Source organism: Cervus canadensis, chromosome 17, assembly GCF_019320065.1.
Source record: "Cervus canadensis isolate Bull #8, Minnesota chromosome 17, ASM1932006v1, whole genome shotgun sequence".
Lineage (NCBI taxonomy): Eukaryota > Metazoa > Chordata > Mammalia > Artiodactyla > Cervidae > Cervus > Cervus canadensis.
The window spans coordinates 5,881,036-5,891,121 of record NC_057402.1 but is presented as its reverse complement, the minus strand read 5'-3'; the positions used below and the strand labels follow the sequence as shown (position 1 = coordinate 5,891,121).

The 10,086-nt window shown below is 48.8% G+C and overlaps 1 protein-coding gene and 1 pseudogene across 1 annotated transcript in view; both read left to right on the top strand.

The window, feature by feature from the left end:
* Positions 1-788: 788 nt before the first annotated feature.
* On the top strand, positions 789-4,460 carry LOC122419780 (annotated as a pseudogene).
* Positions 4,461-8,944: 4,484 nt separating this feature from the next.
* LOC122454755 overlaps positions 8,945-10,086 on the top strand; it is a 31,822-nt gene continuing 30,680 nt past the window's right edge. Inside the window, exon 1 of the mRNA XM_043489294.1 lies at positions 8,945-8,977. The gene's annotated coding sequence lies outside the window, so the exon portion shown is untranslated. The remainder of the gene's footprint in view (positions 8,978-10,086) is intronic.

The following is a 10,086-nucleotide window of genomic DNA, read 5'->3' as shown; positions in this document are numbered from 1 at the left end:
AAAAGTTTAAGAGATTTTACTTAAACTGGTTTGTCAGGGAGACAGAACATCAATCAAAGAAGGCCCCTGGTAAATGACTGTTAAAATTGACTGGATTTATAAAGGGGCTTCCCTGGTGGTTCAGCTGGTAAAGAATCCACCTGCAATGCAGGAGACCCCGGTTCGATTCCTGGTTGGGAAGATCCCCTGGAGAAGGGAGAAGCTACCCACTCCAGTTTTCTTGGGCTTCCCTGGTAGTTTAGATAGTAAAGAATCTGCTTGCAATGCAGGAGACCTGGGTTCGATCCCTGGCTTGGGAAGATCCCCTGGAGGAGGGCATGGCAACCCACTCTAGTATTCTTCTGGAGAATCCATGTGGATGGAGGAGCCTGGCAGACTACAGTCCGTGGGGTCTCAGAGTCAGACACAACTGAGCGACGAAGCACAGAACATAGAGTTTATAAACAGTAAAAGATTTTTAAGTTGGACGTCAGCGCTTAAGGAAAAGTTATGTTTTTAAATGTAGTATTTTAATAAATTGAATGTTTATTTAAAAAACAAAGCGACTGCTGCTAGTTGTTTCTGCACACAAAAGTCATCTTAAAAAAAACTCCAGAGTGCACGTGGCCACAGTGGCTGGTGTGGGATTGAGTCAGTCATGAGACCCGGAGCTGTGGACCAGCGGATGGCCCGGCGAGCTGGCGACAGAGTGGCGGGTGCGGGGTTCAGGAGGCCTGGCCATGCCTCTGCCACCCCCACCCGCAGCCAGCCACACGCTGTGGGCATGCCCTGGCTCTGTGCTGGTTCCGATGGCATCCGCCCCTGCGGCCACGGCAAAGCACAAGCAGATCCTGTCAAATTCAAAGGCCCCTTCACAGATGCAGTCACTACAAATCTTACTCTGAGAAATCCATCAGATCAAAGGGTGTGTTTCAAAGCGAAGACGACAGCACCTCGTGGGTCCTGTGTGAGGCCCAACAGCGGAATCACTGACCCAGGGTGGACGGTGACCCCAGTGAGATGAGTAAGCACAAGTTAACGGTACAGACCATCTTTGCTCCACCAAGCGTTTCAGACATGGAAGCCGTGTGGAAAGAGGCAAAACCCCATGAATTAATGGGTTCTCAATTGAGATTCTTGCCTGGAGAATCCCATGGACAGAGGAGCCTGGCAGGCTACAGTCCATGGGGTCGCAAGAGTCGGACACGACTTAGCGACTAAACCACCACCACCACAACTGAAAGGTCGGGGCATGCCCCCGGGAAAGTGCTACAAGGCAAATTCCGGAGGCTGGCTAAACTTTCAGGGGCTGGCCCCCTGCAGCCTGGTCCAATCAGGTACCAACACAGAGCCCTCGGACACTGACCACCGCTGTAGCCCGCGCTTTCTTCCTTATATGAAAAGACCTGGCCTGGACGCCCTGCCCGGACTATAAAACCCCTCCCCACCCCTCATACCTTGCAGACTCCCTTTGTCTCCTCACTCACCAGCCCCCGGGAGTTCTGCCCGAGAGCGAGAGCGACGCTTAATAAAAAGGTCTTTACCACCGGTCCTTAGAGGCGGCTTTTTCTTTCTCCCGCGGCGTTTTCTAACAACAACTGAGATGTGTATTTGAGATGCCCAGTGCAAATGATAAATAGAAGGACATGGAACCCAGCAAAGCTGTTCCTCTGAACGCTGCGAAGCTGGACAACCCCTGCCAAAGCCGCACTGTGTTACCCTCAACAAGACCGAGACGAGGAAGCTCATGGAAGAGTGCAGGAGGCTCCAAGGGGAGCTGGAAGAAGAAACCCAGCCCCTGAGGGAGGAGGCTGAAGCTCAGCAAGGGAGCACATCCGGATAAACCCGGATCCAGCTCAGCTGGGGCCTCTAGAGAGAACGACACCAGTCTCCTGCCTTCACTTCTTGTTGTCACCACAGCCATCGTCATTGGATTCTTTATAGGGAAGTTCACCTTGAAGAGTGACGTGTACAGAGTGCTATTTCTTTGTTTCCTTTTGACCAGAAAAGATTCATTGCAAAGACTGAAGCTGAAACTCCAATACTTGGGCCACCCGATGCAAAGAACTGACTCATTGGAAAAGACCCTGATGCTGGGAAAGATTGAAGGCAGGAGGAGAAGGGGACGACAGAGGATGAGATGGTTGGACGGCATCACTGACTTGATGGACATGAGTTTGAGCAAACTCCGGAAGATAGTGGAGGACAGGGGAGGCTGGTATGCTGCAGTCCACGTGGTCACAAGGAATCGGACGCAACTGAGCAACTGAACAACAGCTGCCTTACTGGTGCTGTGGTCCACGGTGCCCATGCTCTGCGTTCAGCGTCCTGTGGGCTTTGCCAGCAACGGTCCCGCGGTTAGAAAGAGACGTGGGCGAGCAGAGCCTGGGTTCCAGACAGCGCCATTGTCACCAGACCATCCCTACCGGGTGTGATTGCACATTCAGTCCTTTATGAAACTCACAAATAAAGAACTGTTCTTTCTTTGTGGTTTTAATAAGAGTCCAAGAATTGTCCAGAGTCTTGCAAATGTTATTTTAATGATCCCTTTGAATTTTATCTGTTGCTGTTAACACTTGAAATATGATCTATTTAGATTGCTAATCCCACTCATTCAGGAAATGCCAGGAGGTATTCTATGGGGAAATGGTGCCTTATACAGTGTAAATTTTCTCCTTCACCTTTGCTCATATCATGGCAGGATTTTTCTCATCCCTTGTAAAGCGGTTGTTGACTGAGTTTTTCATTTTTCCAATCTGGCCCCATGGTATTTAACACAAAAATAATAAAATTGTTAACAGATTCTTGCTTGATAAAAAAAAACCTGCAAACCTTTTACTGCAGCAAGTGCAGGCCTTTGGAGGGGTGGGGGTGGGGGGGAGGGGGAGGAGAGTGTGACTGCTGGGAGGGGTGGTGCCCACAGGCTTCAAATCTAGTTCCTGCACTTAACTTGCTTGCTAAGTCACTTCAGTCGTGTCCGACCCTGTGCGACCCCATAGACGGCAGCCCACCAGGCTCCCCCATCCCTGGGATTCTCAAGGCAAGAACACTGGAGTGGGGTGCCATTTCCTTCTCCAATGTGTGAGAGTGAAAAGTGAAAGTGAAGTCTCTCAGTCGTGTCCAACTCGTAGCGATGCAATGGACTGCAGCCTACCAGGCTCCTCCGTCCATGGGTTTTTCCAGGCAAGAGTACTGGAGTGGGGTGCCATTGCCTTCTCCAGCACTTAACTTGGTTTCCCCATAAAAAAGGAAGTGCTGCGGTCCTGTCACCTAAGGGGCCTGAGACTCACTAATGACATCAGGTTAGGGGATTGTGACCAGCATTTTAAAGGGCTGTCAGGTAAAATACAGGAACTCTGTTAAATCTGAATTTCACACAATGAAGGCATTTTTTTTTTCTGTATAAATATATCCCCAGTATTATACAGGGCTTACACATACTAATAAAAAGTCTTTGTTGTTTATCTTAAAGTCAGATTTGACTGGGAGTCCCATATTTTTATGGCTAAATCTGGCAACCCTAAGTGGTGTAGAAGTGAAAGCCTCAGAAAGGGCCTCACAGTGTGGGAGTAAATGTTACTTCAGGTGTCTGTGTGAGTGTGCACAGGGTCACACCTGAGATGCATCTCCTACCATGGACTGGGGTGTGAAAGCCGCTGTCCCGGGTGGCCCTGTTAGTGTCAGAGAACCACAGAGGAGGTAACACTGCCTGGTGATAATAAGGGCACTGCTGCTGTAATAATCAGTGTTGCCCCATTCTCTGCCCTACTCCACGCTTTTGTTTTGGAGAACATTTCTCTCTTAAAAAAAATTTTTTTTTTTAATTTGGTTGCACCAGGTCTTAGTTTTGGCATGTGTTGACATGTGGGATCTTTTTTTTTTTTTTTTTTTAAGTTGTGGCATGTGAACTCTTCGTTGCAGCACGCAGGATCAAGTTCCCTGATCAGGGATGGGAACCCTGGCCCCCCTAGCATTGGAAGCTCGGAGTCTTAGCCACTGGACTACCAGGGAAGCCCCATGGAGAGGATTTTTCTTGAAAGAACTCTAAGCTTTCAAATGTTGACTGCAATAGTACTCCGAAAGTGTTCCCTGTTGATCAGACTCTCAGCTCTCTTTGGAAGGAAAGGGACCAGTTCCACGCTCTGGGCTCACCCGGGAGCAGACGCCCCCATGTGGGCAATGCGCCCTTCCCATCGAACACCTGCACGCTGGACCACGAAGTGGCGGCCCGAGGCTGCGATCTGGCCGAAGCGACTCCGCCCGTCAGGCGCCGGCACCGCGGTGACGCGCTTCCGGTCGTCCCCGCCAGCGCCCCCGGGGCGTGCCCTCTGCTCACCCGGAAGCTACGGCCCGGGGGGAAGAAGCCCTCGGGAGTCGGGAACCGCCCGGTGAGCGTGGCCCGAGGGCGCCAGGCCTGCGGGCACTCCAGGTGCCGCTCCGGGACGGTCCGCCCCAGGGCAGGGCGGCTGGGACCGGGTTAGAAGCGAGCGAAAGGCCGCGTAGCCGAGAGGAGGCGCCCGGGGCAGCTCCCCGCCGTCGCCCCGGTGTTGTCCTCGCCTCGCAGCCGCGCCCCCTTCTCCTGGCGCACCTGCTTCCCGCCACCCGCCCAGTCTTTTCGCTGCTGGTCTCCGCCGCTGGTTTCGGGTTGGTCTCCGCTCAAACGGATCTCCAGGCAGAGCAGCGGGAAGAGGAAAGAGCCCACGAGGAAACCAGAGCTCCAGTATAGACAGAAAACCTTCAGAAGTCACTGCAATCTTCGCCGACTTAAAATGAAGCTTGCTGACTTTACCTTCGTTTTCCGTTACTCGGAAGTGTAACCATGACCGTGGATTATTGAGTCATCCGGTAGCAAGTCTGATGTTTCCACTTTCCACTTCTTTCACGTTGTCATTTCTCCTTTTGTCACTTAATTGGTTTGAATAAATCCGTGTGCGCGCGCACGTTTGTGTCATTCGCTGCAACTTTTGCATATAGTGGTTTTTTTGGTCTTAATTTAAAAATCTGGTGAGTTGAATCTTTTCTAACTTTCTGCTAAAATAGTTTCCAGATTTGATTCAGGTGACCAAATAACCAACAAAACACCAATATTGTGTTTGATTTATTTAACTCTGTTGAGATAACTAATGGCCCAGCTACTCAACACTGCTGGAAGGGGAGCCTCCTTGAGATATTCAGGTGTTTTGTTCTGGGAGGAGGCCTTTCCTCATTCTAGATCTGGGCTCCCAGCCTCCACACCCCAGCCCTGCACCCACATCTGCTCTACTGCCAGGCTTCTGGGAGTCGAGGCTGGGTGAAAGTCTGGGCCTGGAGGAGAGGCGGTGGCTTCTGGGCGTAGGGGGAGGTGGGGGTCAGTCAGGGTGCATTCACACTCTGACGGGGGTGGAGAGGGGGTGCTGGAGTGACTGCCCACCCAGTGGTGCCAGCCTGGGCCCACGTGGGCCCTCAAATGGGCTCCTCTGCAGACATGAGGGTGGATGAAGGCTGGAGCATCCACCCCCACCCTCTGGGTGCGTGTTCTTTAGGGTCTGAGGACGGAGAGGGGTGTTTCCCGTGGCCTCAGCCTTTGGCCGTGGGAGCTGAGCTGGATTCCTCAGAGTCCGTTCTTACCTGGGCTGGACAGACTGACCCCGGGCACCCGAGGTCTGGGCTTACCCTGTGTTTCCCACCTGTGCCCACCCTCCACTACCCACGGCCTTGCCTCCACTGGGCCCTACTCAGCTGGCTGGGTGTCACCCTGCTCACAAGACGCCCGCCTGCCTCAGGCAGCAGACCCAGGCGGGGGTGGGGCCAGACAGTCAGGTTTTGGAAAGGAAAGTGGGTGTCAAGATGAACCTTGAGAGCTGACAGTTCTGTGGCAGGCCTGTTGTACGATTTTGTTTCATGAGCATTTAAGATGTGGGAGAGATGATCCCAACATGGTTCCATCTTTCCCTTTCCTGGAGAGGCCCATCTCTGTGTCCTGCTGGCTGTTGTAACTGAGTGGACCCCACGGGCCTTCCCTGGACAGACCCCTCCCCCAGGCCCTCTGCTTTAGCTCTTCTTTGAAGTATCCAGATAATAGTACCTGGTGTACATTTCCTGAGTTGTTTTTACAGGTGCTAAAATCACCCCAATGGGCGAAATTAACTATTAATACTTGATGAGCATGAGCACATAAGCCCCCAGACCTCCTGGAGCCTGAGGATTGATAATGTTAACCCTTGTGACATCATCCTGTTCTTTCACCATCAACCAATCAGAACTGTGCACGAGCCATTCACATACCCTACAATTTCCTTCCCCTCTCTTGCCTTTTAAGAGGCCACTCTGGGACTTTCAGGGTGGTACTGTGGATAGGAGTCTGCCTGCCAATGCAGGGGAAATGGGTTTAATCCCTGGTCCAGGAAGATTCCACATGCCATGGAGCAACTAAAACCTGTGGGCCACAACTACTGAGCCGGAACTCTAGAGTCCACGAGCTGCAAGTACTAAGGCCTGCACGCCTGGAGCCTGTGCTCTGCGACAAGAAAAGCCACTGCAACGAGAAGCCTGCACGCTACAGTGGAGAGTAGCCCCTGCTTGCCGCGACTAGAGAAAGCCCGCACACAGCGACGAAGACCCAGCGTAATAGAAAAGAAATACATAAATAAATTATTTTTAAAAATGACTTTTAGAAAAGGCTGCCTTGAAACTCACTGGGGAATTTGGGCTTTTTAGCATTATCTGTTCCCAGCTCCTTGTCGGGAGCCCTGCAATAAATGCTGTGCTTTCCTTCACCTCCACCTGGCATCAGTAGATGCTTTAGTGCATGTGGTCAAGCAGACCAACACTGGTTCAAAAACAATTCTGTGTCCAGGGTGGAGCCTGAGTCCCAAGTGGACATCCCCCTGGTGGCACACTGGTTCCTGGGCACTGGTGGCTCCTCAAAGGGGAGCTGCATGAGTGTGTTTGTCTCCGGGACAGCCCCAAGGGCTGGCTGCCAATCAGGTGTAGCTGACCGTCAGCACCTTTGATTTTTTAAAATTAATTAATTAATTTTAATTGGACGATAATTGCTTTGCAATATCGTGATGTTTTTTGCCATACAGCGACATGAATCAGCCATGGGTGCACATGTGTTCCCCCATCCTGAACCCCCTCCCACCTCTTTCCCCACCGCATCCCTCTGGGTGGTCCCACAGTGCCGGCTTTGAGTGCCCTGTTTCATGCCTCGAACTTGGACTGGTCATCTGTTTTACATTTGGTAACATACATGTTTCAATGCTATTCTCTCAAATCATCCCGCCCTCACCTTCTCCCACAGAGTCCAGAAGTCTGTTTTCTTTTGCTGCCTTGCATATAGGATCGTCATTACCGTCTTTCTAAATTCCATATATATGTGTTAATATACAATATTATTGTTTCTCTTTCTGACTTACTTCACTCTGTATAATAGGCTCCAGTTTCAACCGCCTCATTAGAACTGACTCAAATGCGTTCCTTTTTATAGCTGAGTAATTCCATGTACATATCCAACCATTCCACTACGTATATGTACCACAACTTCCCTAACCTTCATCTCTGCTGATGGACATTTAGGTCGCTTCCACGTCCTGGCTGTTGTAAACAGTGCTGCAGGGAACACTGGGGTGCACGTGTCTCTTTCAGATCTGGTCTCCTCGGTGTGTATGCCCAGCAGTGGGATTGCTGGTTTGTATGGCAGTTCTATTTCCAGTGTTTTAAGGAATCTCCACACTGTTCTCCATAGCAGCTGTACCAGTTTGCAATCCCACCAGCGGTGTAAGAGGGTTTCGTTTTCTCCTCACCCTCTCCAGGATTTATTTTGTAGAGTTTTTGATGGTGGCCATTCTGACCAGCGTAAGATGGGACCTCATTGTGGTTTTGATGTGTATTTCTCTGATAATGAGTGATGTTGAGCATCTTCTCATGTGTGTATTAGCCATCTGTAGGTCTTCTTTGGAGAAATGTCTGTTCAGTTCTTTTGCCCACTTTTTGATTGGGTTGTTTGTTTTTCTGATACTGAGCTGCATGAGCTTCTTGTGTATTTTGGAGATTAATTCTTTGTCAGTTGATTCCTTTGGTATTGTTTTCTCCCATTCTGAAGGCCGCCTTTTCACCTTGCTTATAGTTTCTTTCATCATGCAAAAGCCTTTAAGTTTAATTAGGTCCCATTTGTATATTTTTGTTTTTATTTCCATTACTCTGGGAGGTGGGTCATAGAGGATCTTGCTATGATTTGTGTCAGAGAGTGTTTGGCTATGTTTTCCTATAAGAGTTTTATAGTTTCTGGCCTTATATTTAGATCTTTAATCCATCCTGAGTTTATTTGTGTGTGTGGTGTTAGAACGTGTTCTAGTGTCATTCTTTTACATGTGGTTGGCCAGTTTTCCCAGCACCACTTGTTAAAGAGATTGTCTTTTCTCCATTGTATAGTTTTGCCTCCTTTGTCAAAGATAAGGTTTCCATAGGTGCATGGATTTGTCTCTGGGCTTCCTATTTTGTTCCACTGATCTGTATTTCTGTCTTAAACACATTTGGGTAACTCCTTTGGTCTTTACCTTTGGCAAAGCAGTAGAGGGAACAGGGCTCTCGCCTGGGCTGACTGAGATGTCTGCGGGAGACTCGCAGGTGATGACCCCAGGGCATCCTTCCCTGTTGCGTTGGCTTCACCTCCCGTAGAGCGCTGGCTGGGATTTTCCCTTTTGAACTTTTGGTCATTTGACTTGGCTGGGAATCTTTTCTGTGGCTGGAAAACTGTGCTCCTGAGAGACCGATTTGCATTGTGCTGGTTTGTTTGTTTGCTATTTGCCAACACCAGCCATGAATAATTAAGTGTGAATAATCAGAGCTCTGTTCCGTCTTGTAGTCCCCTTAGGGTGTATTTTGCAAAACTGGGAGATCTTCAGTTACACTCCCATAAATGAAAGAAAATGATCCTTTGGTTGTAATACTCTTTGGGTTTAGTACTCCCTGATACCTGGAGAACAAAGACCCCAAATAACTCTGCAGTTACAGCAAAGTGAGTCTTTCGGAATTGGTCTGGCTTTGTCTTGGGTACGTGTGTGAGTGTCTCTGTACCTGAGTCCATATCCTGTTCTCTCTTCCTGGCTAGACATTTGTTAAGTGTCTTGGTAACTTGAATGCTGATTCATGTTCCTCTTTCTGAAAGTGAAGGATGTGAATGTGAGTGAATGATGTGTGTTATTGTTTATTACTGTTAGACAGTAATCGACATATTTGGAAAGTGAAAAAAAAATCCCTGAAAATGGCCAAGGTGGCTGAGTTTTGCCTAGGCTGTTAGAAGAAGCCAGTTTTCTAGGATGAACCTACTTTTGGGATCTAAGTGGTCTACCTGGCTCTCAGGAACTTCTGCTTAATTATCTGTGATCCCTGAGACTGCAAAGAAAAATAAAGGGCTTTTAAAATTTAAGCAGGAAAATTTTGAGTTCTTTGTCTATATGGATGGATGTCAAAATTAATTTGCAAATGAGCTCTTTTTAAGTGCCTTAAAGGAAATTGAGCACATATACAAATTCTCAGAAATACAAAAGAAACTGACCAGAATGAATCATTAAGTTAATACCTTGTATGAAAGCTAGCTTAAGTTCATAGGTTTGATTAATATGAACATGTATTTAGACTCATTAAAGTTAAATATAGTACTTCTGTTGTACCTAAGTTTGTGCTGTGCTGTTCTTGGTTGCGTCTGACTCTTTGTGACCCCATGGACTGTAACCTGCCAGGCTCCTCTGTCCGTGGGGATTCTCCAGGCAATAATACTGGAGTGGGTTGCCATGCCCTCCTCCAGGGGATCTTCCCAACCCAGGGATGGAACCCAGGTCTCCCATATTGCAGGCAGATTCTTTACCGTCTGAGACACCAGGGAAGCCCAAGAATACTGAAATGGGTAGCCTATCCCTTCTCCAGGGGAATCTTCCTGACCCAGGAATCAACCCAGGGTCTCCTGCACTGAAGGCAGATTCTTTACCAGCTGAGCTATTAGGGAAGCCCTGTACCTGGTTACTAGAGGTCAAATAAGACCTTATATCTGTTGCAAATTTGTCAGCAAGAAAACTAATTTGATGTGATAAAACTCAAGAAAATTATATGTAAATAAGATAGTTTTTT